The sequence below is a fragment of the Protopterus annectens genome, chromosome 4.part0 (assembly GCF_019279795.1).
Source record: "Protopterus annectens isolate FY-2018-M chromosome 4.part0, PAN1.0, whole genome shotgun sequence".
Taxonomy (NCBI): Eukaryota; Metazoa; Chordata; order Ceratodontiformes; family Protopteridae; genus Protopterus; species Protopterus annectens.
In genome coordinates, this window is record NC_056733.1 from 756,496,229 (window position 1) to 756,524,148 (window position 27,920).

The following is a 27,920-nucleotide window of genomic DNA, read 5'->3' on the forward strand; positions in this document are numbered from 1 at the left end:
ATTCTTAATTGTGCTCTTTTTACATAGTTAAAGAATGGCTTATGATTATCCTTGGCTAGGGATGCAATTTTAGTTTACTAATTTGCTTTACAAGACTTAACAAGATTTCTGATTTTTTTTTTTTTTTTTGTTTAGGCTTAGGAGGGAACTGTTGCTCTGCAGAGTGATATCCCTCTTGCCTTTGGACAACAGTTTTTTCTTCTTGTTGTATTATCTCTTTATACGTGAAGTACAGCAAGGTATTTTTTTTTATGGGAAGGACCTGGTTTTGATCTGGTCAGATACAGCAAAGTTTATGCAGTCGCTTAAGTCTTTGTAAAGGGCCTTTGTGTACACTTCGGCATAGTGATCATTGAAGTCTGTGATTGTGGGTGGTGTGAAGCTTTTTATACCATCGCTTTGTAGGCTGTAATTAGCTTTGGTAAATTTATCTTTTATAATTATTCCTGTGAGGGTGTCCGTTCCAGTAGTTACTTCAAACAAGACTGATTTTTGAGGTGTGACCTAACCAGGGAGGACATCATGCATGGGGAAGTTCATTGACCCCCCCCCATGTTGGTGAGTACTGTGTCCAGAACATTAGAGGCACTAGTGAGAGTGCATACTGTGTTCCAGAGCATTTGTGTTAACAAAGTCCAGGAACTTTTGGGCAAGCGTGTTTTTGTTGCTGTATGTCCCCCAGTCTATGAAAGGATAGTTGAAATCTCCCATGACTCGGGTATTGGACGGTATGACAAGGGATTCCAGTAATTCGAGTTAGGTGGTGTGCTTTTCCCTATTCTTGGTGGGGGATGTAGAGCCAGCAGTGATGTCGCATGGTAGTTCGAGAGTTATGCTGTGTGACCAGTCTCAGTGTATTTGGTTTTAATGAAAATGAATACACCTCCACTTTTTGTTCCTACATACTCATTGTGAGGTCTGAACGTGTGGAAGGCATTGTAGCCTTGCACAGCTGAGGTACTCTCAGCGGCCTTGAACCATGTCTCAGTAACTGCAGAGACATCAGCATCCTCCAAGGTGAGGAGTGCAGTTTCATGTTTAAACTCGTAGCATTAGGCAGCACAACCGTGAGTTTGTCTCTGCTAGATTTTATGTTGGAAAATTTGTTTTGATATTGCCTAAAAAAGGCACTATGGAGGTGGCAAGGGCCTTTGCCAGTTTTTGAAAGCCTAGGAGGGACAGGTGCAGACCATCTCTAGCAAAGCAGCAAGATCTGTCTACCATATCCTCCCAGGCCGACAGATACTGGATCCCCTGGACTGACACCAGAAGCTAAGACAATTGTTGAAGTCAATCATTTTTTTGTTTATATTGTGGCATCATCTTGGGTGATGGTAGGATACTGCTTAGGGCTACAGACGTACCTGTCTGGGACACAGAGTTCCATCATGTTTCTCTTGATACAGTCCAGAGAGGTACATCTCGAGTCATTCACTCCATCGTGGACCATGACATGGTCATACTTGTTGAGTGACTTGAGTGCATGTGTAATTTGTCGGATACTGGCACCTGATAGGCAGCTGACCATGACCTTGTCCAGTCTGGTGAAGGGGACGCGTGTGTGTGTGTGTGTGTGTGTGTGTGTGTGTGTGTGTGTGTGTGTGTGTGTGTGTGTGTGTGTGTCACTTTGGAGTCGCCTGTGACCAACACATTTGATGTGTTTTGCCTTGGGGGCTTATTTGTTGAGATACAGGTGTGTGATATATGTAGTGGTTTCCTTTTGGTTACTGGTGAGTGTGGGTGGTGTGCATTTGGGAGGTCTCTGGTCTTTTGGTAAGCTTCTAGTGATTACCTCTGTGTATGTGGGCTTTTGTGTCATGACTTTGTGTGAGAGGAGAGGTTTGCATGAGAGCTGAAGCGTGTGTTTGCTGACATCCTGTTTGTCTCTCTATGTTTTTACATGAGAGAATTGACTCCAGTTCCACAGTATATTTGCATCTCTCACATAGGGTGTTAGTTTGCTTTAGGAGTAAGTGGTTGGCATACATGAAGCAATTGCTACATTGCCTTCAGATGCCCATATCAGTCAAGTTGGCAGGAGAAATGATGGGAAACTGCCAGTCCATTGTGGCAGTGGTGCAGCAGGTAGCATTGTTGCCTCACAGCAAGGGGTTTTCTGGTTTGATTCTCTGCTGGGGTGCCTTCTGTGCAGAGTCTACATGTCCGACCCTACAGTCATGTGAGTTTCCTCCAGATGCTCCAGTTTTTTCCCACATTCTAAAGACATATGCAGTAGGTGGATTGGACATTCTAAAATTGGCCATAGGTGAGTGTGTGTGCATGAGTGAGTGGTGCAAATGAACTACCCCTGGCAGAGCTAGCCACCCGGCAGTGTAAACCTTGGCTCAAGAAGATTGTCACTGTAGAAGTGACACCCCTGACCCTATGTGCAAAATCGGAAAAGGGGTTGAGGATGGATGGTATTTGGGAAAGAAATGGATTTTTCTGAATGTGGTATTTGGGAAAGAAATGGATTTTTCTGAATGTGGTATTTGGGAAGGAAGTTGACTAACTGGACATAGAACTTTGACTTAACTAGTGGGCTAGTTTGACTTGGAGTAGCAAAGGTAGTGGTTATATAGTAGTTTGTGAATGATAAGTGTGAGAATGCTGCTTAGAGCCCAACTGAGTTGCCCTTTGCTCAGCAGGGAAGCTAGGGGAAGGGTTCTACTGGAAGGTCTCTAGGGAAAAATAATATTCCCAGGCATTTCCATCTTTACAAGGCACTGCTAAACTCTGTTGGGAGGTGTGCAGCAACGGGTAGATGCGAGGCTTGTATACAGGCAACCTTAAATGTTTTTTAACACAGCTACCAATGGGAAAACCCCAGACTGAGCCTTTCTCAAACAAATCCCTAACTTAGATGGGTCCTGAGCTATGCACTTCTTTCATAAGGGTGCAGGGAGGCCCTCTTGATGTGAGAAAGCTGGTTTAAGAGCACAGTGCTGCCAAACAGTCTAGATTCAGCAGGTCTGAATGTAGCCTATGCTGTATTAGGCAATGAAGCACAATTTCAAAGTGCAGAGTAAAAAGCAGTCCCAAACCGCAAAAATGAAGCAGTAATTCAGTTAAGTACAGTTAAGTGCAGTGCTGGCTTAAAATGTACTTATTTTTAATTTTTTTCAGTGGATGCCTTTGATTTCAGTGCAGATGCACTCCAGACCTCTGGCTAAAGTTGTCAAATGTTGAGCAGCTCTGGTAAACTGAGTGCAAACCCGAGGCTTGTATTCAAGCAAATTTAAGCAGCGATTCTCTTTCCCCCCTCTCCAAAATATTAAATGTATCCATATGCAGCTGATACAGTACCTAACCTCAAACAACCTGCTCTCAAAAACACATGGTTTTAGGCCCCAGTACAGCACCACTACTGCTCTACTACATTTTACCAGTTTAATAAACCAACATCGAAACAATGGTCTGCTTGTGTCCACCATGTTCTTAGACTTGTCAAAGGCATTTGATCCCGTCTTGCACAAGCAACTGCTCGTTCGACTCTCCTCAATATTACTTTCACAATACTCCTTGTTATGGTTCCTGACTTGCCTATCTGGAAGGCAACAAGCCGTTAAATGGCAACAGTCCTACTCATCCTTTCAACCAGTGACTAAGGTGTCCTTCAGGGCTTTATTCTGAGTCCTCTACTAGACCAAATTACCACTGTAACAGCTATAAATAAATGCAATCCGAGGGTCATGCTGCTCAACTCTAAAAGTCTAAATCTCAAGATGCATGCGCTGAAAGCACTCCTGAAAATGGAGAACATCGACATTTGTGCTGTAACTGAGACCTGGTTTAAAGCAGTAGAAAGCACCCCTGCGCTACCAGGCTATAACTCATTCCACACCTTTTGGCCCCAGAACATGGACTGAAGCTCTGAAGGTGGTGTCTCCATATTCATAAAGGCTATGCACAGCTCCAGACTAGTAGCCCGGTATAAAGTAATCTGAGATACTCCAGGTACAACTAACATTGGGTAAAGCAGCAGTTCAGGTTGTAGCCTGCTATAGGTCCCCAACCATGTCCCAAGACTTCACTCCACATTCCTAAGCACCCTGAAAACTATTAAGATCCAACCCAACACTCTCATACTAGGTGACTTTGACTACCCCTCCATCAGTTGGGAAAACTACTCATGGCACCAATGCACTGGCTCAATGCTTCCTGGAATTCCTCAATTCCAATCCCCTGGACCACCTCATTTTTACCCCCACTAGAGGAAGCAACATCCTTGACCTGGTTATTACTAATATGGGCAACCGTTGCTCTACACCAATATTCAATTCCACCCTGGTTAGATCAGACCACAAACTTCACCATGAAAATCCACATCTCACCCCCCCCCCCCCCCACCCGCAAAGGTATCTACCATGAAAACCTTCTCCAAAGCTGACTTTGGACTTAAAAACAGAGGTGGCTAACTTCATGGCACCCATGCCAATGGAAAATAGATGCATCACTGCCGAATCCTACACCAGTGCACTGTACGAACACATACTTAAATGTGTGGAACTAGCCATACCCAACAGAACCAAGATGCTGCCAGTCTGGTGGTCCCCTGCCATTTATTAAACTCTCTTAACAGAAGGAAGAAACTTTTACACAAAAAGGTAAAGTCCCAAGACTGGAAAAATTCCCTTATTCGCCTCAACAAAAAGTTGAGATCCCTCATCAAAACCTCCAAAGCTAGCCATGAAGGCAGAATTGCAGCAGACACTAAAAACAACCACAAAAAAAAAAACTTCTATAGTTGCATCAAGAATCTCCATGGCAATACCCAGATTTGCTTAGAGTACAATGGTACCTCCTATACTGAAGTAAAACAAAAAATACAGCCAGCACCTGAGGTGGTGACCACTGAAGAAGGCTTTTTGCTGAAACCGGTCAGCATGTGGAATTGGAAGATGAAATAAATATATTTTTTCAGTATGGAGTCCTCAGGTGCTGGCTGTATTTTTTTGTTTTACTTTTGAATATGTGCGGTTGCCTTGCACCAGTCGTACCTGCTAGCTACATTTGGTGGGTGTACCTCCTATACTGAGCCAACAGATATTCTCAACATACTGGCCGACAGATTCAGTGCCAACTTTACCCCCCCCCCAAAGGACCAATCTCAGTACCGGAAGAATACCAGGCACCCAACATTACTGCAGCACAGGTTAAAGCTGCATTGTCTAATTTAAGAATACAGCTTCCATGGGACCCGAAAATATCCCTGGCTGTGTTCTGCATGAATTACAAAGTGAACTGGCACCACGTCTTTGTGCTTTGTTCACTCGCCACCTCACTTCAGGCTTTGTCCCTACCAAATGGCGCACTGCTACAGTCATCCCTCTCCATAAAGGAGGAATGACTACAGACCCTGGAAATTATCGCCCCATTAGCCTGACTAGTCTGATAAGTAAGACTATGAACCACATCATCATGGACCTAATTAACAAGGATATAAGGAATCTCCAGACTCTAGATCACACGCAATTTGGTTTTGTGAAAGGTAGGTCATGCTTGCTCAACCTGGCTGACTTTTTGTGTTAGTCACTAGAGCAGTGGATGAAGGTAAGGCAGTTCAATCAGCCTACCTCGTTCTGACCCCAAGGCCTTTGATACCATTCCTCATTCAGGAATTATTGATACTCAGCAAGCTAGGCATTAACCCCTATATCGTTAGGTGGGTTGCAAATTGGCTCACAGATAGAACCCACAATGTGAAAGCGGACTCCAAGTCAGACTGCCGACCAGTCACTAGTGAAGTCCCACAGGGATCGGTCCTGGGTCCTCTCCAGTTTGGCATCTACTTCTGAGAAGTCCAGGCCAACACGGTGGGACTCTGGCTGACCAAATTTGCAGACAGCTGCAAGTTGGGAGCCATTAACTCCCAAGTGATGCAGATATCCTACAGAAAGGCCTCACTGAGACCAGTGACTGGTGTCGAACCATGGCCTTAAGCTTGATGCCAAAAAATGCTTCGTCATTCCCTTTGGGAAGAGCAGCTTCCACTAATTACCACATTGATGGGAGCCCATTGAACACTGAAAACATAAGAGATCTGGGGGCACAGGTTAACAGCAACCTCTCCTTCAACCACCATATTGCCACTGTGGTCAGCAATTCCTTCTGTGTGGCACATCTCATTACCAAGGGTTTTGCATGCAGGAAGAAAGAGGTCATCATTTCTCTCTACTCTTCCCTCATTAGACCAATCATAGAGTATAATGCCCCATTTCGCATGTACCTTACTAGACACCTGCAACAGCTGGTGAGGCCACAAAAGTACGTCATGAAGAGGATCCTGAGCCGTAAACACATGTCCTACACGGACAGACTCAAAAAAGCTCCAGCTATTCTCCGTCTCGTATTGTCTACTAAGAGGTGTTCTCTGCTTGACTTACAAAGCCATGTCTGACCCAGCTCTGTTAGAAATGCTACATCTAAAGAAATTCCAATCCCTCTGCACCACACGCTCCAGAGACCTCAACCTCATTACCACAATCAACAGAACATGCTGGAGGGACAGGTTTATAACCCAGAGACTACCCATCCTCTAGAATAGACTTCCCATACATGTCGAGCAGAGCACCTCATTAGTCCTCTTCAAATGAAATTTTGATGAGTGGATGTGAAATAGAAAGTTCACCCCGGGGATCACTACAGTGGCTCTATTTGATAGAGGCACTGGGAACTAACGACGGGCATCACAATGCCAGGGCACTTCTTTGGGCTAGGCTTGTAAAGACCCCAGGGCTATTAGCCTAGTACACACCTATGAACCTATTAATGACCTCCGTAGCTCCACTTACCATGCTAGATTAGTTCAGTATGTAAACGACTCAACATTTAATATGTGCGATCTCCAACAATAAGTAAGCTCCAAGACATTACCCAAAAATCTTCTCCTGTAGAAACCTGACTCAAACCTCCTACTCAACCCCAAGAAAACTAAGTTAATGCTTTTCACCTGAAAATGTTGCCAAACTCAAAAGCGAGTTTTTACTATAAAGTCAGCAAATAATGCTGTCATTGAAACTGTAACTCTCAGTAAACTTCTAGGTATTATACTAGATGAGACACTGAAATATGACACCATCAAATCTACATGCCAGAAATTAGGCTCCTTTTATAGGTCAATGGATTCCTTACAGATACTGCAAGAAAAACTCTAGCCACCACTTTCTTACTGCTGACTTTCTCATATGCCACGCTTAGCCTAACAAACATAAACAATAAGAAACTTTCTTCCTACTATTATAAAATAACTAAATTTCCCACCAATCTCCCTCATAGGACCCACCATTGTCTTAGTTGTGAATTTATTAGACATTTGGGCATTTCAAGCCAACTTAATTGCTTCTAAGTTGAATACAGCACACAAATTTGTTCATCATCCGGAAAAATGCCCTGCAGTACAAAACATATTACTACCCTGCTGTCCAGGAAGGGACCTCCGTTCTAGTAAATTCTTATTACTTACAAATAAGACCAATAATGTGGCAGGAGACGTGCTCTACTCCCATTGTGTTGCTAAACTCTGGAATAGTATCCCCATGCAAATAAAACTCACCAACGAACTCTGTAGTTTTCAATCACTGCTTAACCAATCCTGGTCCTGTACACGCTCATCACAGGGTTAAAACTTTTTCAGTGTACAATACTATCTAAATACTCTCCTTAAACATAATATTCTTAACCTGTTACTGAAATGACAAAACAGTTTTTGTACATAACTCCTGCCTGTGCAATACACTAAGTTGCACTTGTGCTTTCTCTTCATCTTCCACCGCTGTAAAATCTTAGAATGTATATGTATAAATGTAACTGTCTATAAATGTAAATAGAATTGTAGCTACTGTTTGTGTATAAACGTAAATAGAAATGTAACTATTTGACTGGAACTTAGTATAATGCAATGTAAGCAAATGGAGCTTTTCTTCGTGGGCCTCCACTGAAAATGGGTGTTACCCAGTCAGACTTTCCCGGTAAACAAAGACAAATAAATACATAAGCAGTTTTAATACAACTACCAATGGGAAAGCCCTATACTGAGCCTTTCTGCAACAATCCCCAAATCAGATGGGTCCTGACCTACACACTTCTGCCACAAGGGTGCAGGTAGGCCCTCTTAATGTAAGATGGCTAGTTTAAGAGCACATTGATACCAGTCTAGATTCAGCAGGTCTAAATATAGCCTATGATGTGTAAGGCAAGGAAACACAATTTCTAGATGGGAAGGAGTAGGGAAGAGTAACTTAAAGGTCAAAATGAGTGTGTTTAGTAGTATACTATTAGATGACCTGCAGTGGTGCACCCTCTGCACAAACTGGCATGTCTTAGAGCAGCTGTGAACAGTGGGAGACTAGAGAGAGCGTCTCCTATAGAGGATTTTAAATGTGGAGATGTTTGCTTGTATGCAAGCACAGGGAACACAGGATGAAAGATTTTTATAAAGTTAAACCCTCAGGCCAATAAGATAAAAACGCAGTAAGCTTATTGACCAGTAGTCCCCACCCTGGATGAGTTGTATTTGGCTGTCTGCTCCCACCTGAGTGCAAAAGAACCCTTTTAATGTAAAACTGGTTTTGAGCTCAAGTGCAATAACAAATGCTTTACAATAGAAGTCAGAATGCCTGCAATTTCAGGAATCCTTGGAAACAAGTTCACTAACCCTGAGAAATGTTCACAACACACACAAACACTGCAAAACTTTGAAATATTTTGGCAGACTCTGGAGAACTATGGCAAACTCAGAACAGCTTTTGCAGTATCAGAGGTTAGGAAATATCCAAATACTGTTAAAACAACCTAAGAGCAATACAGTTACAAACAGATTGAGTTTCTTCAACAAGTGCAGGCTGAAAAACTGTGATAAAATTCAACCAATCAATAAATGCAACACAGAAGTGTTAAATATCACTGAAACAGAGCAGATCATACCGCTCAACTGTACAGATTTTTGCAGAATATCCAGATTTTGGCCTTATATTTGTGGTCTGTTTTTCATAACGTTGTGGTTTTCTGGCAAATTTATTAAAGATTGAAATTAGAAAATGACAGCCATTTGAATTTCAACTCCATATCCTTCAGAAAATTCATGCTAATGCAAAACATGTTATTCTTTCAACTTTCTAAGTTTGCAAGAACAATATTTAAAAAATTTACATATTTTTGGGCCTTTGCCCCACTTTATTTATGGATTTGTCCACATTTCTTGCTCTACGAGGTTGAGAGGTATGGCAGGTACAACAAAATATACTTATGTCAGCTTTGTAGAAGCAATCCAAGTCCTGTAGTCACAGGTATCCAAGCCAGGCACTAGGAAGCTCTGAATAAATGAGCCCTGAGATTTCCTTTCAGATGTTGGATCTTAATGATCTAAGCTAGGGGTTTCTTACCCTTTGTTTTATTTTTTTTGTTGAACCCTTTTCTTTGTAAAGAGATCCTGGATAAATTCAGGAAGAAACTTCTGACTACCTACTAAAAAATTTCCTTGTAGTTTTATATTGCCTTTAGTATTACTTTTCCTGTAGTGCTTGTAATTTCTTTAGCTTTATGACTTTTGAATATTGATCCCTTTTTATAGTGTGTGTGACCTACTTATGTTTTAAATTTCCAAGATCTGCAACAAGGCCTCTCGCTTTAAAAAAAATGCAGTGCCTTTGTGCATAAGATTTCCCCACAGGACCCACACAATTCGTGAGTTTACTGCTTGGGGGCAGACCTTAACGTTGAATAAAAGTCCTGTGCTTCCTTCGGTGCCAGGGCTTTAGTGAATCACAAGAGTAAATTGTTGTTAAAGGGTCTTTTCCTTGCACCAGTGGGAAAATAGACTCCTCTTACTTCAATTTCAGCCTCTCCTTCCTCTGATAAATCTTAAGAATACAAAAGGTAAAGAAAGAAGAGCAAGGAGAAGGAGAAGCAAAAAGATCGTTCTAAGATCAGATTTCTGATTCGCAGTCAGGGCCAGTACCAAAGAATCCAAAAAATGGATCAGACACCATGCTAGGAACAAGAAGGGATCCAAACTCCTCCTGCATTTCACTTCTTTTTGGAACCAGTTAGTCCAAGATTCCTTTCACCCATCCTCTGTCATAGACTTTGGTCTCCCGGGCCACCTTCAGTTGGGTCTTCTGCAGATCTTTTCAATTGAGGAGAAGCCTTTCTGAAGCCGACATCAATAGGATGATGAGGAAATCTTCCAACTGAGATTCAGATGGAGGGGGGGGGATTCTCCTAGCACCCCCTCCACCATGTTTCTGGCTCTTTCTCAGTCAGTACTCCTTTTGTGTTTTAACTTCCGTGGTCCAAACTTCAGTCCAGGGTTCCACAGTACCAAGTGACACCCATGAGAGAATTTAGTAAGAGTGGAGAGAGACTTCTTGTTTGACTCTGGTGCCTTCCCTTACTCTCTTGATTCCAGCACCATCGGATTGCGAAGGGTCACTGAGCCAAGTGGGTCGGGGTCAAGTTTCGGGGACAGAGTTCAATGCTAAGGTATTTGGAGCAGTCTCTGCCCCTCTGACTCAGCCTTGGACAGCTCTGCTCCAGTGTCTGCTTCGGACCCAAGTCAAGATTGGGCTGGAGATGTTCCTTCCTTAGGATTTTTGAGTCCTAGAAGACCATATTCTGTTCCAGTCTTGACTTTGGCATTCAAAGCTTTTGAAATGGCTCTCTCCAGGTCTAGACAAGAGGTTCCTCACTCTTGCTTGGCTCCTTCCTGAGTCCGTCTGAATTGTGCAACTTTAAACATCCTGTCTGTCAGGGGCAGCCAACCTCTGTTAGCATTGGAGTCCTCATTCTGATTATGAGACTTCTCTTGAGCACCCCCCTGGGAAAAATCACAGGAAATGTACATGCAAAAGGAGGCATGTTAACTCCTCCCCAGGAGTCACTCACTGAAGATACTGACTTTGAGGGAGAGGAGGGCATCTTCTAGGTCCCCCTTAGAAGATCTCTCCTTCGGCAAGATCCTGGAATTGATGAGGTGGCGGTGGGCTGGGTTGTCTGAAGCCCTCTCCCAAGAGGAGTCTGTATTGCTTGAGGCTTTTGGGACTGGCTCATCTACTGCCCGAGTAGTCTCACCTGCTGACTAGCTCATTGATTTGGTCTCATAGTTGGCTTGGAAGGAGCCTGATGTGGTGGAGGTGATTCCTAGGAAACAAGATAAAATACTGATGTCTTGCTGTAACTGATCAGACTGGAGCGAGATTTCTGCAGTCAGTGCTATGGTGGTGGTGTTTGCAGCCACAAAGAAGGAACTTTCTGAAGAGAGCACCTTTGTCCATCCCCTTGACAGGGAATCCAGGATGGGGAACAGATTTTGAAAAGTGGACGTGTTTCAGCAATGTTTGTTCTTTGTCTGCTAAACTACTTAAGATAAATCCGTGGTATCCCTCGAAGTCTCAGAAAAACCCAGTATGCAACCTATACTGGGTCCAAAACAAATCAAGAAGAAACTTCGCAGTGTGTGGAGGGTGTTATGTTCACCTCCTAAATTGTTATGCACTTAGTTCACTTAACCACTCTCTCCAATTACTCCCTTGCTCCAAACAACCTGATTATATACAAATAAGGAATGCTTTTCATTATACTGAACTAGGATCGCTTGTTTGTGTGTTTCAGTAAAGTAAATTCCATTTTTAACTCAACTGTGGACTACCTACTTTTTTCTATTTGATTATTTTGTAGCGTGTATTTTACAGTTGGAGTTTTATTTATTTATTTATTTTTATTTTACATTTGTTAACCAAGCGAGTCCAACTGGATATATGTCTATTTTCAGTGGAGGCCCGGGCAGAAAAGCTCCAGAGCAGTAAAATCATCAACAAGAGAAAGACGGGTCAACCAAAAGGTTCAGTTAAACAAAATAGAGTACACAATCTTTATACTGCATATAGAAGTATCGTACATATAAGACAGTGAGTTAACCAAAGAGTGTATTTGCCAACATTCACAGGCTACAGTAATATATACATGTTATAGAGGTGTTTAACAGCAAGTATAGCAGGAAGATGGAGTAGATAACTTCCATAACTCATTTCTACACGAAACGTACACTGTCCTTTAGTTTTCTTTACAGTGTTCAGCGATACTATTACCCCAGGCAGACATTACAAAAGCAGTAGATAAGCTGTTACTCTAGTTGCTGGAAAACAGACACATACGAGTTACTATCCAGGGGTAGTACAGATACATAATCTGTGATTCAGGAAGTGTGTTTTGAGTAGTTTTTTTTAATTGGGTGGTGAAGTTATTTATTATGTGGGCTGGAACGGAGTTCCAGATTTTAGAGATGAAGTGGCTATAAACTGATCTACCTGCCTCATTTTTAAAGTTTGTTACCTTAAGGTGGTGTTGGGTACTTGATCTCAGGGATCTGGTAGTGGTGTAAGGCTGGAGTAGTTGCTGCAGGGCTGGTGTGTTGCCAGGATGATGTAGTGCTTTGTGAGCAAGTGCTAGTTGGTTGATTTGAAGGGTCAGGGGGAGTTCTAGCCAGTTGAGTTTTTTTGAGGCTTTCATAATGGTGGGTTCTAGAAGGTAATCCTGTGGCAAATCTGGGTATTTTATTGCAGCAGCTATCTAGTTTGTTGACCTCAGTTTTTCGGAGATTGGTAAGCATGGGGGAGGTGTAAAGTAGGGTCAATAGGAGGTGTGTCCTGTCTGTGGTAACCTTAGAGTGACTGGTGAGAAACTGTTTGTTGCAATAGAGTAGGCCCATTTTATGGTTTGGGAGATATGAATGTCAAATTTAAGGCTGTTGGTCAATTTAGAGGCCTAGCAGTTTGGTGTGACTGCTGGGTGTGATGGTGGTGGTATGAGAGGAGATTGAAAAGTTAGATTAAGAGAGTGGAGATCTGTGAGGGCTGAAGAGGAGTAATTTAGTTTTGGCTGGGTTTAGAATGAGGTTTTGGTTTGTGATCCATGTTTCTGCCAGGGAAAAAACATTCTTGTGTTAGGGAGAGGAGTTGGTCAAGGGGGTTGTCTACACAGATAATGGTGGTGTCATCTGCATATTGGACTATTGAGGCTTTGGGTATGGTGGATGGTAGTTGATTAAATAGGGTGAAGAATAGAGGACCCAGAATGGAGCCTTGGGGTACCCCTAGGGCGACAGGCAGTAAGGGAGAGAGCTGATTTAGCCATTTTACAGCTTGTTGCCTACCATCTAGGTAGCTCTTAAACCAAGAAATAATAGAGAAGCTGAGATTTAGGGTGGTTAGTGTATGAAGCAGTTTTTCATGGTTGACCATGTCAAAGGCTTTAGATAAGTCTAAGAGTTGCAGATACTAGCAGTCCGTTGTTTCTGTGGTTATTGATGGTATTAGTGAATGATGCAAGTGCGGTGGTGGTGCTATGAAAGGGTCTGAAACCATGTTGCTGAGTGGATAGTAATTTGTTTTCCAAGTGGTATTTCATCAGTTCCATGTGGACAACCTTCTCTAGAAGTTTTGATAGGGGATAGTATAGCTATGGGTTGATAGTTACGAAGTTCTGCAGAGGGTACCCCCTTTGTGCAGTGGTGTAATATATGATATGTTCCAAAGATGGGGTACTTTGCACTCTGAGATAGATCTGTTTATTAATATGGAGACAGGGTAGGCTATTGCTTCAGCTGCTAGTTGCAGATATTCGGAAGGTATATTATCGGCGGCTGTGGAGGCTGGCCTACATTTTAGGAGTAATTTTTGTATGATTTTGGTTGGCACTGGGTTGAAGGTGTGAAGATGGGTATAACTGAGATTTGTTTTGGGTGAAGAGGGTGTTTTAGTTGGGGATGGATTGTTGGGGCTTAGTTGATTGTTGGCTAGGTTTTGGATAGTTTCTGTGAAGAATTTGTTGAGCTGAGTGGGGATGTTGTCATGGCTGTTCACTATTTAGGGGGTGGGGTGGTTGTTTTTCCTGGTTGCAGTACAGTGTTGACAGCAGCCAAGAACTTTTTTGGGTTGTTAATATATTTATTCTGCATGTTTTGGTAGTAGGAGATTTTGTCTGTTTTAATAAGTTGTTTGACTTTGTTAGGTAACTGACGGTATGTTTGTTTGTCTATTTGGGATTTGCTTTTGATAGTTTGTCCATGCTTTGTTCCTATCTTGGAGTAATTTTTTAGTATTTAGTTAGCCAAAGTGCATGTTTAGATGTTCATAGTGTTTCACTGTTGCAGTCATCACTGTGGGGTTCTTCCTGCCGGCAGGCAGTCATCGGTCGGCCAGAATCCCAAAGTCTGGGTCCGGCGTCGGCTGTTCAGTCATGCTCCCTGACGTCAGAGCGCTAGGAGTATAAAGCTGCCAGCCGACGCCATGTTCTCCAGTCTTTCTTGCCGTGCGGTGAAAGCAGTTCGCAAGTGCCGGTCGGCTGACTCCTGATATTTTTTCATGCTTCAGTCCGAAGACTTACTTCTTCTCAAAGCTAAGTACCCCGTTGGGGAAACTTTTTTTCTTGCTCCAGTCCAATGTCAGAAAAAGTTAATTGCATTTCTTGTGGGAAGCAAATACCTCATAAGGATTTTCATTCTTACTATATTCCTTGTTAGGCCCTGACCACGACGTAGCTAGTTGTCGGTTTTGCGGTAGATTTAACCAACGCATTTATTGCCGAAGGTACGATTTTGCTTTTCACTACTTTGGTAGGCGATTTAATTATAAAATGTCGTCGGACACGCTTCCAACTACCGAAGTTCACAAACGACGCAAGGATAAGGACAGGCCTCTGAGGTCCAACTCAGACTACGTTTTACTAGCAGAGCCAGCTACAGGTTCGACCGTCGTCAGTGAGGTGCTTTCGCAACCCCTGTCGTCGGCCATTTCAGAACCGATTGCCAAAACGGACTCCCACGAAGAGCCAGCTAGGCCTTTGAGCACTCCAGCTGCAGGACCTTCGGACAATGCTCCCTCGGATGGGTCCGGAGCTGCTGTGCAGGTACCGGCTTCCGAGGGGGTTTTCAGGCCTACACAGCTTCTGATAAAGGCAAAGCCAAAGACAAAGGCAAAGACTCCTTCTAAATCTAAGACACCAGCCCAGGCCTCTTCTGATCCAGGACCCAAATCTCAGAAACAGCTTCTTAAAGTGGCGGAAGACTTACTAACCATGATTAGGGATTAGGGGTTCACATCCCCCTCCAGACAAAAGGCCAAGGCAAGAATTGGATTATGAATTTTCTGATCAGACATCTATTTCTTCAGTGTCTTCCTCTGAACAGGAATATACTTTCCCTCTTTATGAGGATTCTGATGCTGAGGAATCCATTCCTTCAGCTTCTCCCCCTGAGGATTTTTCTTTTGGGGAAACTTTACATGACATGAGGGAACATTTTCACTGGGAAGGACAGGAGTACTCAGAATCTAAGAGAAGGCTTAGGGATTTCCTTCTTCTTCCCCAACATAGACCCCTGGCTATTCCTCCCATTTTGGATATTGTAGATGATGCTTTTTCTGAGGCTAATTTAACCCCTGACTCCTTTCCTCCAGCCCCTGCTAAGCCCGATAGATTTTACAGGGTCCCCGATTCCCACCAGTTCCTTTACAAAAATCCTACTGCTGATCCAGAAACCATTTCTCAGGGTCCTAAGGGGGTTAAGGTTGCTTCTGCTAAAAACCCTATTCCGACAGATAAGGATTTTAGAGCTTTGGAGAGATGGGGCAAAAAAGTGTACACTTCTGCTACTTTATCTATTAGAGCTTTAAATTGTCAATTTCATATGCTAAAATATCAGCAATTTCTACTGTCTGTTATGAAACAAAAGCTAGGTACCATTTCTGCATGTGCAGATAATAAGGAATTACACAATTTGATGCATGCCACTGAACAAGTGGGGAAGCATGGTTTACACTGTGGTTTTGATGCCTTGGAGGCCTCTTGCAGGGCGGCTGCCTCTGGCACAGTCATTAGAAGACATGCTTGGTTAAAGGAACAAAACTTACCTGATCAAGTAAAAGCAAAGTTACTGGATGCTCCTGTTCAGCATAATGTATTGTTTGGGCCTAAGGCTGAAGAGGTGATAAAGAAAATGGAGGATAAGGCAAAATCCATGCAAACGGTTAAGGATTTCTTACAAGTTCAGCCCCCACGATTTAGCAGAAATTGGCCAACTAAAAATTGTTCCTTTCCCAGTTCGGACAGGCCTCAGAGGGGTAGATATAGGCGCTCCAGAAGGAGAGCCCAAGCACAGACCTCTTACAGACCTAGACAGTGGAGTGCTTCCACCCTGAGGGGTGGAGAGGACAGACCTCAATCTTATAGAAAACAGGCTCAATTACTCCCCCTGCATGGCTCCAGGAACTTCTCTCCTGGAAGCCCCTCTAGGAGGAAAACTCTCTCTTTTTCAACAAAATTGGACTTGCATAACCCAAGACAAGTGGGTTTTGGACGTAGCTTCAAGGGGTTACAAATTCCAGTTTCATACCTTGCCAAGACCAAACTGATGGCCAGACCTACCAAAACATCAGTGGTCAGAGGCATTAAACCAGTTGGGATCCCTCATGGCTATGAGGGCCATAGAACTGGTTCCACAATCAGAGATGGGGCAAGGCTTTTACTCAAGGCTCTTTCTAGTTCCCAGAAAGCAAAATTCATGGAGACCCATCCTGGATCTGTCAGTCTTAAACACTTTCCTGGAGATACCAAAGTTCAAGATGCTTACTCTGCAGCAGCTCCTGCCAATGTTGAGCAAAAATGCATGGATGGTGACATTGGATTTGAAGGAGGCTTACCTACACATCCCTATCAGACAGGAGTGCAGAAAATACCTCGGGTTCAAGGCCAGCTCGAAACATTACCAATTCTCTGCGCTGCCCTTTGGCTTGTCTACTGCGCCCAGGGTCTTCACCAATTGCCTGGCACCAGTAGTGGCTTATTGCAGACTCAAGGGAATTCAAATTTACCCTTATCTGGACCGACTGCCTTATTCAAGCAGACAGCAAGGATGTCTTACTCCAGCATCTGGAATTTGTTCAAAATCTTCTCAAGTACCTGGGATTCACTGTGAACATAAAGTCAAATTTGACACCCACACAACAGATAACTTTTCTGGGTGCTCTTCTAAACACAACAAGCCAGATGGCATTCCTGACATCCGCAAAACAACTACAGCGGCTTCAACTTTCAAAACCTTGGCGTCAATAACTCAGCTAACTGCAAGGAAATTCCTACAGGCTTTTGGTTACATGGCCTCCTGCATCCTTCTCATACCAAATGCAAGACTATATATAAAATACAATGGTACCTAAAAAGTGTATGGTCCCAGCATTGCCACAGTCTAGACACACAGATTGCTGTCTTGCCTTGCCTACAAAAGGAATTCCATTGGTGGACCATGGCATGTCTTCACAACAAAGGGAGAGCCTTCAGTCTGCCTCCAGCCAGCCAAGTGTTAACCACGGGCGCCTCTGATTACGCATGGGGGAGCCCACTTGCAGGGAAAAGGTCTGCAAGGTTTTTGGACAGAGGATCAGAAGCTCCTACACATCAATTTAAAAGAGATGTTAGCTGTACAAAATGCCCTCTTGGCTTTCAGGGATCTTCTACAACCAGGACAGCTACTGATACGGACAGACAACACCACAGTTATGTGGTACATAAACAAGCAAGGGGGTTCACACTCCTACCCCCTTTGCAGACTAGCCATGACTCTATGGAACACAGCTCTCGCTTGCAAAGTGAATCTACAAGCTCAGTTCCTGCCAGGGAAACAAAATATTCTGGCAGACGGCCTGAGCAGGAACCTGTCAGACCCACACGAGTGGATGCTAGACACCAAAATATTCAAGATGATTACAGAGGCCTGGGGCTGCCCCGGACATGGATCTATTTGCATCACCCCTCAACCACTAGTTACAGATTTTTTGCACAAGGACATTTCACAAACTAGTATGGAAAGTGGATGCACTATCATTGTTGGAGAAACCTCTCTGGGTATGCCTTTCCGCCACTACCTCTTCTTCCACGGGTGTTATTAAAGATCAAGCAGGACAAGCCCAAGATGATTTTACTGGCCCCAAATTGGCCTCGTCAATTCTGATTTTCAACACTGATGAATCTATCCCAGGGGCCACCTTGGATTTTACCTCAGATTCCAAATCTTTTGTCCCAACACCAGGTCCAGGTTCTGCACTCTCATGTCAAAACTCTCAGCCTGGCAGCCTGGCGAATTCAAGGTCTATGATTAATCCTTTCCTTCCCAAACAGGTCATGGATGTCATCTTAGAAGCCAGACTGCCTAGCACTAGAAAATCTTATGCAGGTAAATGGAAGAGATTTTACACCTGGATGCATGCTCGGGATTCGGATTCCCCTCATTCCTAATATCCCACTGATTTTACTTTACCTGACAGACATGCTTCATAAGGGCTTATCCTTCTCCTCCATAAAAATACATGCCTCAGCTATCTCTGCACATTACAATACAGATCCTCCAATCTTTTCACATCCACTTCTGAAACAATATCTCAGAGGAGCAAAGAATTTAAGGCCCCCTAGGAACTCCACCCATACCTGCCTGGGACCTCAACTATGTTCTCTAAAAACTCACTCTGCCTCCTTTTGAACCTGCTGCCACATCTGATATTAAGTATTTATCATGGAAGACAGCTATCCTAATGGCTTTGACTTCAGCCAGGAGAGTCTCGGTGTTACAAGTACTCAAGGCTGTGGAGCCTTATATTCTTTTTCACCAAGATAGGGTGTCTTTAAGGACTAATCCTACTTTCATGCCTAAAGTGGTTTCCAAAGTGGCTTTAAATCCAACTATTCACCTGCCAACTTTTTTCACTAATCCACAAAATAAGGGGGTAAGGATCTTGCATTCCTTGGATGTACACAGACAACTTCATTTTTATCTGGACAGAACCAAGGATATCAGGAAAACAGATCAACTGTTTGTTTATTATGCAACAAATTCCCAAGGCAAAGCTATTTCAAAACAGACCATTTCTAAATGGATTGCTCATGGAATCGGATTTTGTTACTCTCATCATGGAAAGCAAATCCCAGGAAAGATTAGGACTCACTCTACCAGAGCTGCTGCTACTTCAGCTGCCTTTCTCAGGGGCGTACCTACCAAAGATATTTTGGAAGCTGCGACTTGGAGTTCAGTGCATACTTTCTCTAAGCACTATAATCTCCCTCTTTACTCTAAGTCTAGGGCAGGCTTTGCTTCTGCAGTCTTGCAGGACCTTCTAGCCGCCCCTTCTGCTCTATAACCACCACCCTTTATCTCAGCTTTGGGATTCAACCCTACAGTGATGACTGCAACAGTGAAACGCGATGAACACAGTACAGTTGTGTGCACTTGCTATAAATGTAGATGTTAGAGTGTCTTCACTGTTGCAGTCTGGGTTACCCTCCCTCCTGTCCCCTCTTATACTTTCATTACTGTGTGGTTTCTTAATTCACCCTTCTTCTGAGGTGTATTTGCTTCAGGGTATGGGCTTTGTTGTATGTTACTTTTTTTGTTTTACTGTTGGCCTTCATTTTTGGGCACCTGACATCTGGGGCAAGAAAAACTGGAGAACATGGCGTTGGCTGGCAGCTTTATACTCCTAGCGCTCTGTCAGGGAGCATGACTGAACAGCCGACGCCAGATCCAGACTTTGGGATTCGGGCCGACCAAGGACTGCCTGCCGGCAGGAAGAACCCCACAGTGATGACTGCAACAGTGAAGACACTCTTAACATCTACATTTATGGTAAGTGTATACAACTGTACTTTCTGATTCTTGTAGTTCTAGAAGGGGCATGGTGGTTATGTATGTTAATGGAGGTAGAATTGAAGTATAGTACTGCTTTATCAAGGCCCAAAGTTTTTAGGGGGGTCCAGTTACATAGGTTTAGGTCAATATTGAAGTTGAGTTGGTTGAAGTTTTTTCTATTCCTAAATTTCCTGACAGTTTCTTAGGTCAGTTGGGGAGTTTTGCTTCTTATTAGAAATGTAGCTAGGTGGTCGCTGAGGGCGTCTGGCAGGCAACCAGCGTGAGATATATGGAAAGGATGAGATACTAGTATCCAGTCTAGTATAGATTGACGTTTGGTTCTTTTGTCTGTTCTGGTGGGGGAAGTTATTAGTTGGGTTAGTCCATGTAGGTTGATATGGGAGATGAGGTTTAGACTAAAGCAGTTATCCCAGTCAATATTAAGGTCGCCTAATAGGATGCTTTCTTGTGGAAGGGTGTTGGTCATCCATTCTAGTAGTTTTTCTGTGATGGTAATATTGTTCCCTGGGGGGATGTAGCATCCTATAATGTTGATATGTTTATGTGGGTTAAGTTTCTGTTTTTAGTGAGGATGAATTCAGTGTTATCCAAGTTTGGGGTTATGTCTAGTTTTTCTAAGATAAGGTGAATTTTATATAGTATTGCTACTCCTCCACTCCTTTTTCCTACTCTGTCATTTCTGATTATATTGTAGCCTGGTGCTGTGATTTCATTATCTTGAATTAGGGGCTTAAGCCAGCTCTCTGTCAGAATGACAATATCTGGATGGTAAAAGGAGATTAAGGCATGGATGGTCATGGACCTTATTTAAGATGCTTCTAATATTTAGATTTAGGATGAGGAGTGAGTTTGTGGGCCTTTGGAGTAGGGTTGTATTTAGGTCTGGGATTGGTCTATCTGGACTGAGTGGGCCTGGGTTGGGATATATATCACAGCAGCATACTAGTGCTGTTTTCTGGTGTACATAAAGTTTGACTAGTTTGTTGAGGAGTTTTTTGTAATTAAGACTGGTGTAGGACCGGCTATTTGATGGGCAGAGCTTCTGTCTGAGGTGGTGAATTATGGTAGTGTGATAGTTGTATGGGGTTTGGAGTACTGGGGGATGTTCCTTTGTAAGGAATGAATAGTGTGTAGGTAAGTGGTGTTTGTAACTGGTAATGGTGGTTAGCAGAGTGAGGGAAATGATGCAAATGGTATATAGTAGGAGTTGAGTGTGTGAGGGTTGAGATGGTGATATGGTGTAAGGGTGAAGTACCTAGTGTCAACCAATAACCCCAAATACCCACAGCTATTATTCAAAAGTATGATCCCACCAAAAATATGATAAATAAAAGTCAACTAGAATAACACCAAAGACTGGTCACTGTAGTTATAAATGATCAAGTGTTAAGCATCCAGCAAATAAGATTCTTGTATCAATGTAAGTAAAAATACACTTGACAAAAAATCAGGCACATTCAAAACAAAAAGTCAATAGTTGACCCATTCATTAAAATGGTGACCAGATATTATAAACTGTAGTATGTTCCAAATGTTGTGGATGTTCAAAAAGTTTAAAGTAAACCTGTAAAACTTATATGAATCTTGGATATTTGTCCCAAGTGACAGAAGTCTCAAAAACACAGACTTGTTTACAATTATTACATATGGTAACACTAAACAAGAGCCTTCAAACAACAAATCAGATGATATACAATACAAAAATTATTATGCAAACCCCTATCAAATTCGTTGGTCACCAAAATGAAATGCAGATCCAATAAATACGCCAAGTGTTTGTTTTACATCCCAAGTCCTTATATGGCTTCTAATGAAAACAAATGTCACTTTACCACTTGTAAAGGCGTCCACAGTCAAAAAAACACCTTGGTGCATATACAACTTTAGAATCAGTTCCTACTAGACTTCATCCTCCCACCATTAACTGCAGAAAGGCAAGACTTACTCAAACCAAGAACAGCTGCAGCAGAATGTCAGTTGATGGACACAATCCACAAAGATAGTCCGATAACACTTCCCAGAACAGGAATGAGTAGTGCAGCAAAGTCCCAATGCCAGCAACAGAAGTCCTACTTGTCAGGTCATCAGTTCTTGTGATAATGCCAGATGCCTTCATTTTTATCTTCCAAACTCAGCATTCTGCACCACCCACCTGCAATCTCAATATGGCACTTAAAACCATAGATAAAGTTGACTTCAGATATTATCCTCCTGGTGGACTCTATCGGAGAAATTCGGTATATATACCAGGCTGCAAGTCTCCAGGTAATTAGCACACCACTACAGAACTTTAAATATTTCTTACAACCTTTACTTCCAGTGAAGCAGCGAACTAAGTGCGTAACATAATTTAGGAAGTGAACATCACACACACTCCACACTGTGAAGTTTCTTCTTGATTTGTTTCTAAACAGCTTAACACACACAACTCATTTTCAGAGGGATTTGACTAAAGAAATTTCCAGATCCCTCTCAGTAATTTGTCTGACGTCCAGAAAACTGAGTAGTCACAAATGTCTATCCTACAATCGAACATGTCTGCGCACTTACTTTCCAATGCGGCGGAGGGCACTGCAAGAGCACCAGGCACCTGCATTGCTATTCATCCATACTCCTGGACGTGCATCTTCGACTTTGCAGAAGGTTTTAATACCTCCTCTGTCGGTGCCCTTTTGATGGGTTAACACTTTTCAGACCCAAGGTAAGAGATGCTCACTAGAGGCAAGCAGGAGGGCAAGACTCTGTCTGCAGTAAGTATACGTTTTTCCACCCCCGAGGACTTTTCCCCCAGAACCAGAAGGGTGGAAAGAAGCTCCGGTTTTGTAAATCCCAGAATTTTGCCCAGGACACTCCTGGTTACAGAGCCCCTTGAGGCAGAGTGGGGAGCAACTTTAATGGACATCACCCTAGATGCAGACGTAATATGCAGAACCTAGCATGTTAAGGACCCTTTACTGATAAACCTTTCCAGTGTTCCTAAATGGTTGCCCGACTGGTGCACATTTATCTCTGCACCCTCATTCCTGGCTAACCATCACTCAGGATTGTTTGGTGCAGAAAATAGTAATGAGAAGCTACATTATTCCCTTTGTTTTCCATAAATCAACAAAAAGAAAATCCACATTGTTCCACTCGGAAGGATTTTGCAGTAGCAGAAGTATCAAAACTACTAGAAAAGAGAGTTATCTAGGAGGTCTTACCAGACCAGCAAGGATCCAGAGTCTGTTCTAAACTTTTTTTTTCGTTCTGAAGGTCAGGCATCTCAAGTCTATTCAGGACCTCAGTCACTTAATCCAGTTCGTGAGGTAGTTCCAGATGGCCGCAATACAGTCCATTTTATCTCTTCTGATGGATGACTGGATGTGCTCCACAGATTTTCAGAATGCTGACTACCATGTAAAGACAGAGAAGCAATCTAGAAGTTTTTTGTCATTTCCAGTTCAGAGCACTACCCTTTGGTCTCACCACAGCTTCCAGGGTATTCACTAAGTGCATAACAGTTGTGGCAGATTTCCTTAGACTGCATGGGTTGGTTCCGGGTATTCCCACAGCTGGATAACTGGCTCCTTACTGCTCTGACCAGAGGTCAGCTTTTCAACCCCCCTCCATCCCCCTTGCCAAAATAGTGACATATGCCTCTCTGCTGACCAATTGAACCTGTCCAGGGGCTTGTCATATGTTCAGTCACTGAGCTGACTTTCCCTGTTATTATTGGCGGGATATAATGTTTTCTTGGGTCTGTTAGATGGAATGTGAGATGTAATCGCTCAAACTCTATCGGAGATATCGCAAACTATTTTGGGTAAGGGAGGAGCCTGTTTCCCAGTTCCAAAAGCTGTAGACATCCTACAGAAAGGCCTCACTGAGACCAGTGACTGGTGTCAAAACCATGGCCTTAAGCTTAATGCCAAAAAATGCGTCATCATCTTTGGGAAAAACTCAGTTCCCACTAATTACCAAATCGATGGAAGCCCACTGAGCACTGAAGGCGTAAGAGATCTGGGGACACAGGTTTGACAGCAACCTCTCCTTCGACCACCACATTGTCACTGTGGTCAGAAAGTCCTGTGTGGCACATGTCATTACCCAAGGGTTTTGCATCCAGGAAGAAAGAGGTCATCATCTCTCTCTACTCTTTTTCCTCATTAGGCCAATCAGATATAATGCCCCATTTGGCATGTACCTCAGGAGACGCATGCAACAGCTGGAAAGGCCACAAAAGTACCTCACAAAGAGAATCCTAGGCCTTAAACACATGTCCTTCATGGGCAGACTCAAAAAACTCCAATTATTCTCTGTCTCATATCATCTACTAAGAGGCGATTTCTGCTTGACTTACAAAGCCATGTCTGACCCAGCTCTGTTAGAAATGCTACATCTAAAGAAATCCCAATCCCTCCGCACCACACACTCCAGAGACCTCAACCTCATTACCACAATCCACAGAATATGCTGGAGGGACAGGTTCATAACCTAGAGACTACCCATGCTCTGGAATAAACTTCCCATACATGTCAAGCAGAGCACCTCACTGGCCCTCTTAAAGGGAAATCTTGATGAGTGGATGGGAAATAGAAAGTTCATGCCAGGGCACTTCTATGGGCTAGGCTTGTAAAGGCTCCAGGGCCATTAGCCAAGTACACACCTATGATCCTGTAGAGAAATTATAGGAATTTGTTTTTCTGGTACTTTGGCTTTGACCATTCAAGTTTGATTAAGTTTCCTTTAATTTAAAGTAGACTTGCTGTTGTTTCCATGATGTAGCTAGCTAAGTAGGCCTTATGCTTTTACCTTAGAAGGTTTTTGTGGGTAGACCATGAGTAAAGTCTAGGTTTTTATATGCATGCCTTATTTGATGAAGTTCAAAATTAGATCATTTTTGCAGTAGCTTAAGTTATTTGGGGTCCTATCCCCTGTCAACCAGCCAGCTTTTCAAAGCTTCAGGAGACCTTCCACACACTCTGTTGGGAGCTTAAGCAGAGCTACATATAAAGACAGGGTGCCAAAACCTTCAGAGCTTTCTTGCCGCCAAGTACTTTCCTTTCATGGGCTTCATGGAAATACTGGCTTGCAGTCCTTCAAGGCTAAGTGGATCAGGAAAAACCTTACACAGTTATTTTTCTGAGGAAAGCTTTTATTCTGTGCAGTTACTGTCTTTGTTGCTTAGGAAACTTATTTGTCAGGACTGTCACATTGAGAGATCATTTTAATGTGTGAATGTTTGTGTGAGCAAAGTTTCCTACAGCTGTATGTACATTTTATGTTTTAGGTGCGGAAAATTGTGTATTTTGGGGGTTGTCTGTTTTTCTTACCTCATAACCATCTTTTTGCTTTGGTAAAGTTTACCAGCTCTTTCAAAATCCACTACCTGATTTCAGTGTTCCTTCTTGCTGAAACTGTGGGGCAGTTACCAGTCTCCTTGGTTCATTTTTCCCCCATCCACAAGAAGAAGAAATTTGGAAAAGAGTCTGTGCATGTCAGGCCGGCACTACTTGTGCTCTACCTCCAGCGAGTGACACTGCTGGGACGTGATTTGGCTCTTCAGACCACTCCTTGTTTTCTCCCAGTCCTTCATGCAACTGCTACAGCCACTAAGGACCAGGAGAATAGAGACATCCTCTGTGACTGCAGGGTTGCCCTCCCTGGGCAAGGAAATGCTTGTTTGTCTAAGAGGAAGAGGTGGGTGAAAGTTTATCACACATTCCAGAAAAGAAGCCTGACCCCCAGAATGGTATGCCTGTTTTGGGTTAGTCTCTTTCAAGGGAGTTTCCCATGAAAAGAAAACAAAAAAAAAAGTGACACTTCTTGCTTTTGTTTCAAGTGTATGGGAAAACTTTTTGGGATATGGCAGAGGATTATTTTCTGATTTTACTTTACCTGCTACTACTTTAGGAAAGGAAAATAGTTCCCTCTCTTGCTGATTCTGATCTTCAGTCAGAAGAGCAGGGATAGTAGGGAAAATGTTGTGATTCAGGATTTTCTTCTCAACCTGAATATTCTGTTTCTGAAGAAAGTGTTTCAGATTTCCCTCCAGAAGACATTTTCTTTTTCTGATACTTTATCTAAGGTGAATTTTTCTTCTGTGGCATCAGAATGAAATTCCTATTGCCCAGCAATTGTATTATGATTTGTGACAGTTGGATATTCCCAAGTCAGCAGCTAATGTCCTTATACTTTACTCTTGGGATATTCTGCCAAGGATAGCCTAACGTCTGGCCAGTATACCAAAGCCTTTACACCCTCCAGGTGTCCTACATGCAAGGTTTAAGGTTCATATGTAGTCATGGACACCTAATCCACAGAACTTCTTTGCTGCCAGTCCAAAAGCTACCCTGCATTCGGTCTGTATTTCATTTGCTGAGCTGGTTAATGTACAGAGCCTTCTGACAATAAATGCCCTGTTGAGGTTTCTTCCTTTCTATTTATGTATTTATTGACTGGGAAAGTCTACTGGGCTTGAGACTCATTTTCAGTGGAAGGCCGGGGAGAAAAGCTCCAAGTTGCATGAAAATCATTACATGAATTTGTAAGGAAACAATTACTTATAAAGCAAGTGAAATAATACAGAAAACTATCTAAACAGCACATATGTTGTAAAAAGGCACAATACAGTAACAATGGAACATTAGCACGTAAGAAAATTATACAGTTAGAAATATTTAACAATACAGCTCAATTTTTGGGGGGTGGTAGTAGGAATAGGGGAAGGTAGAATTAGAGAGTTAAACTTAAAGGTATGATAGATATAGTTAGAATCTTATAGCGAGGTAGTGGAAATATGTAGATTATAGGTGGCATGTATTTAATGGTAGTATTAAAAGTATAAAGTGACAGAGAAGAGAAAATGAGTTGTATAGATGTGTGGACTAAGATGCTAAACATTAGGGATAACTCATATGGTGTAACGGTATGACAATTCTATTTTCCTTCTAGCTTTTCATTCAGTCCACAAAGGGAAAAATGAGTGTGTAAAGCAGATTTCTCTTAGATGTGAGAAGTGCCTTTTTTTTGTTTGTGTGCTACACAGTGTGATGTTGGGCATTTGTCTCTAAAGCACACTGCAGCCATCTTGTCATCCCTTTCTATTTATTTAGAAAACCAGCATCTGAAGCTTTTCAGTTGGTATCTTGGTCGAATCCACCTGCTCCAAAGTTCAGCTGCTACTTAAGAAAAAAGTTAAAGCATGTACAGTACCTGCTGCTGTCCAGCATCAACTGATTTATCTCCATTTGGTTGGATTAAAAACCCAAGAGCCAGCCGGTGCTGACACCAGTTCCACCAGCTGGAAACCAGTTGGAGGCTGACACGGAGCTGCCTACTCGCCTGTCTGAGGTTGTGCCATTCGTCTGGTAGAGATGTAGAGGTGGAACCATGGCTGATTTATATCTGAGAGGCCTGGGGGGGGGGGTCCCCAAATTTTATTTAGGGAAGAGGTGCCGCCTCATTGAATCTAGGCAGGGATCTGAACCTCCCAGATCTGTTAAAGCGGATGTTCCTTTAAAAAAGAAACAGAAAACCAAACATGGCTACTGTGACTAAATATCCTCACAAGGAGTGACAGGACTTTATTCAGGGGCTATTTAATGCTCTTGTATTTCTGAAGTCACCACAAGGATGGTCTGTCCCTGCTCCCTGGTCTTCACCCCAGCTAAGAGACCCAAGGATTCTGATTGTTCTGGTTTTAAGAGTTGATTTCTGGTGAAGAATCCTAAGCATATTCCTCACAGATACCCTGTACTTTGACCCTTCTGATTTGAGCTGGAAGCATCCACATACAACTTCTGAGCAGGAAGAGGAACCTGAAAAGGCAGACCTAGATTTAAGGAAATATGCTGAATCCACCAGTGGAGTTTTGAGTTTGAGTCAAGGTAAGAAATGGACCAATACTCCAGTGTATGGCAGTGCTAAAGCCAACAGCCTTAAGATACCATTGAAATTTCCTCATGTGGAATTTGGCAAAAGGAACCATGGAAATGGAGAGAGAATTCTTTTTACTGTGGATATCCATTGGCATCTCAGATACTGCCTAAACAAAACTCAATCCTTCAGGAAAGCCAGCAAGCAGTTTCTCCTATGAAGGTAAGATGTAAGGGCAGACATTTTCTAGGTGGTTGTCTGATGCTATTTCTTTTTGCCATTCTCGTCATAACAAGCCACTTCCAGGCAGGGTTATAGCCTATTCCCCTAAGCTTTTGGCTTTTTGGTGACTTTCTGGAAAGGGGTGGACTCT

The 27,920-nt window shown here is 42.8% G+C and overlaps 1 protein-coding gene across 1 annotated transcript in view; it reads left to right on the forward strand.

Annotated features, from left to right (window-relative positions):
- The window catches only part of PGAM5 (PGAM family member 5, mitochondrial serine/threonine protein phosphatase), a gene marked incomplete in the record, with an annotated part of 138,935 nt that overhangs the window by 34,338 nt on the left and 76,677 nt on the right, over positions 1-27,920 (forward strand).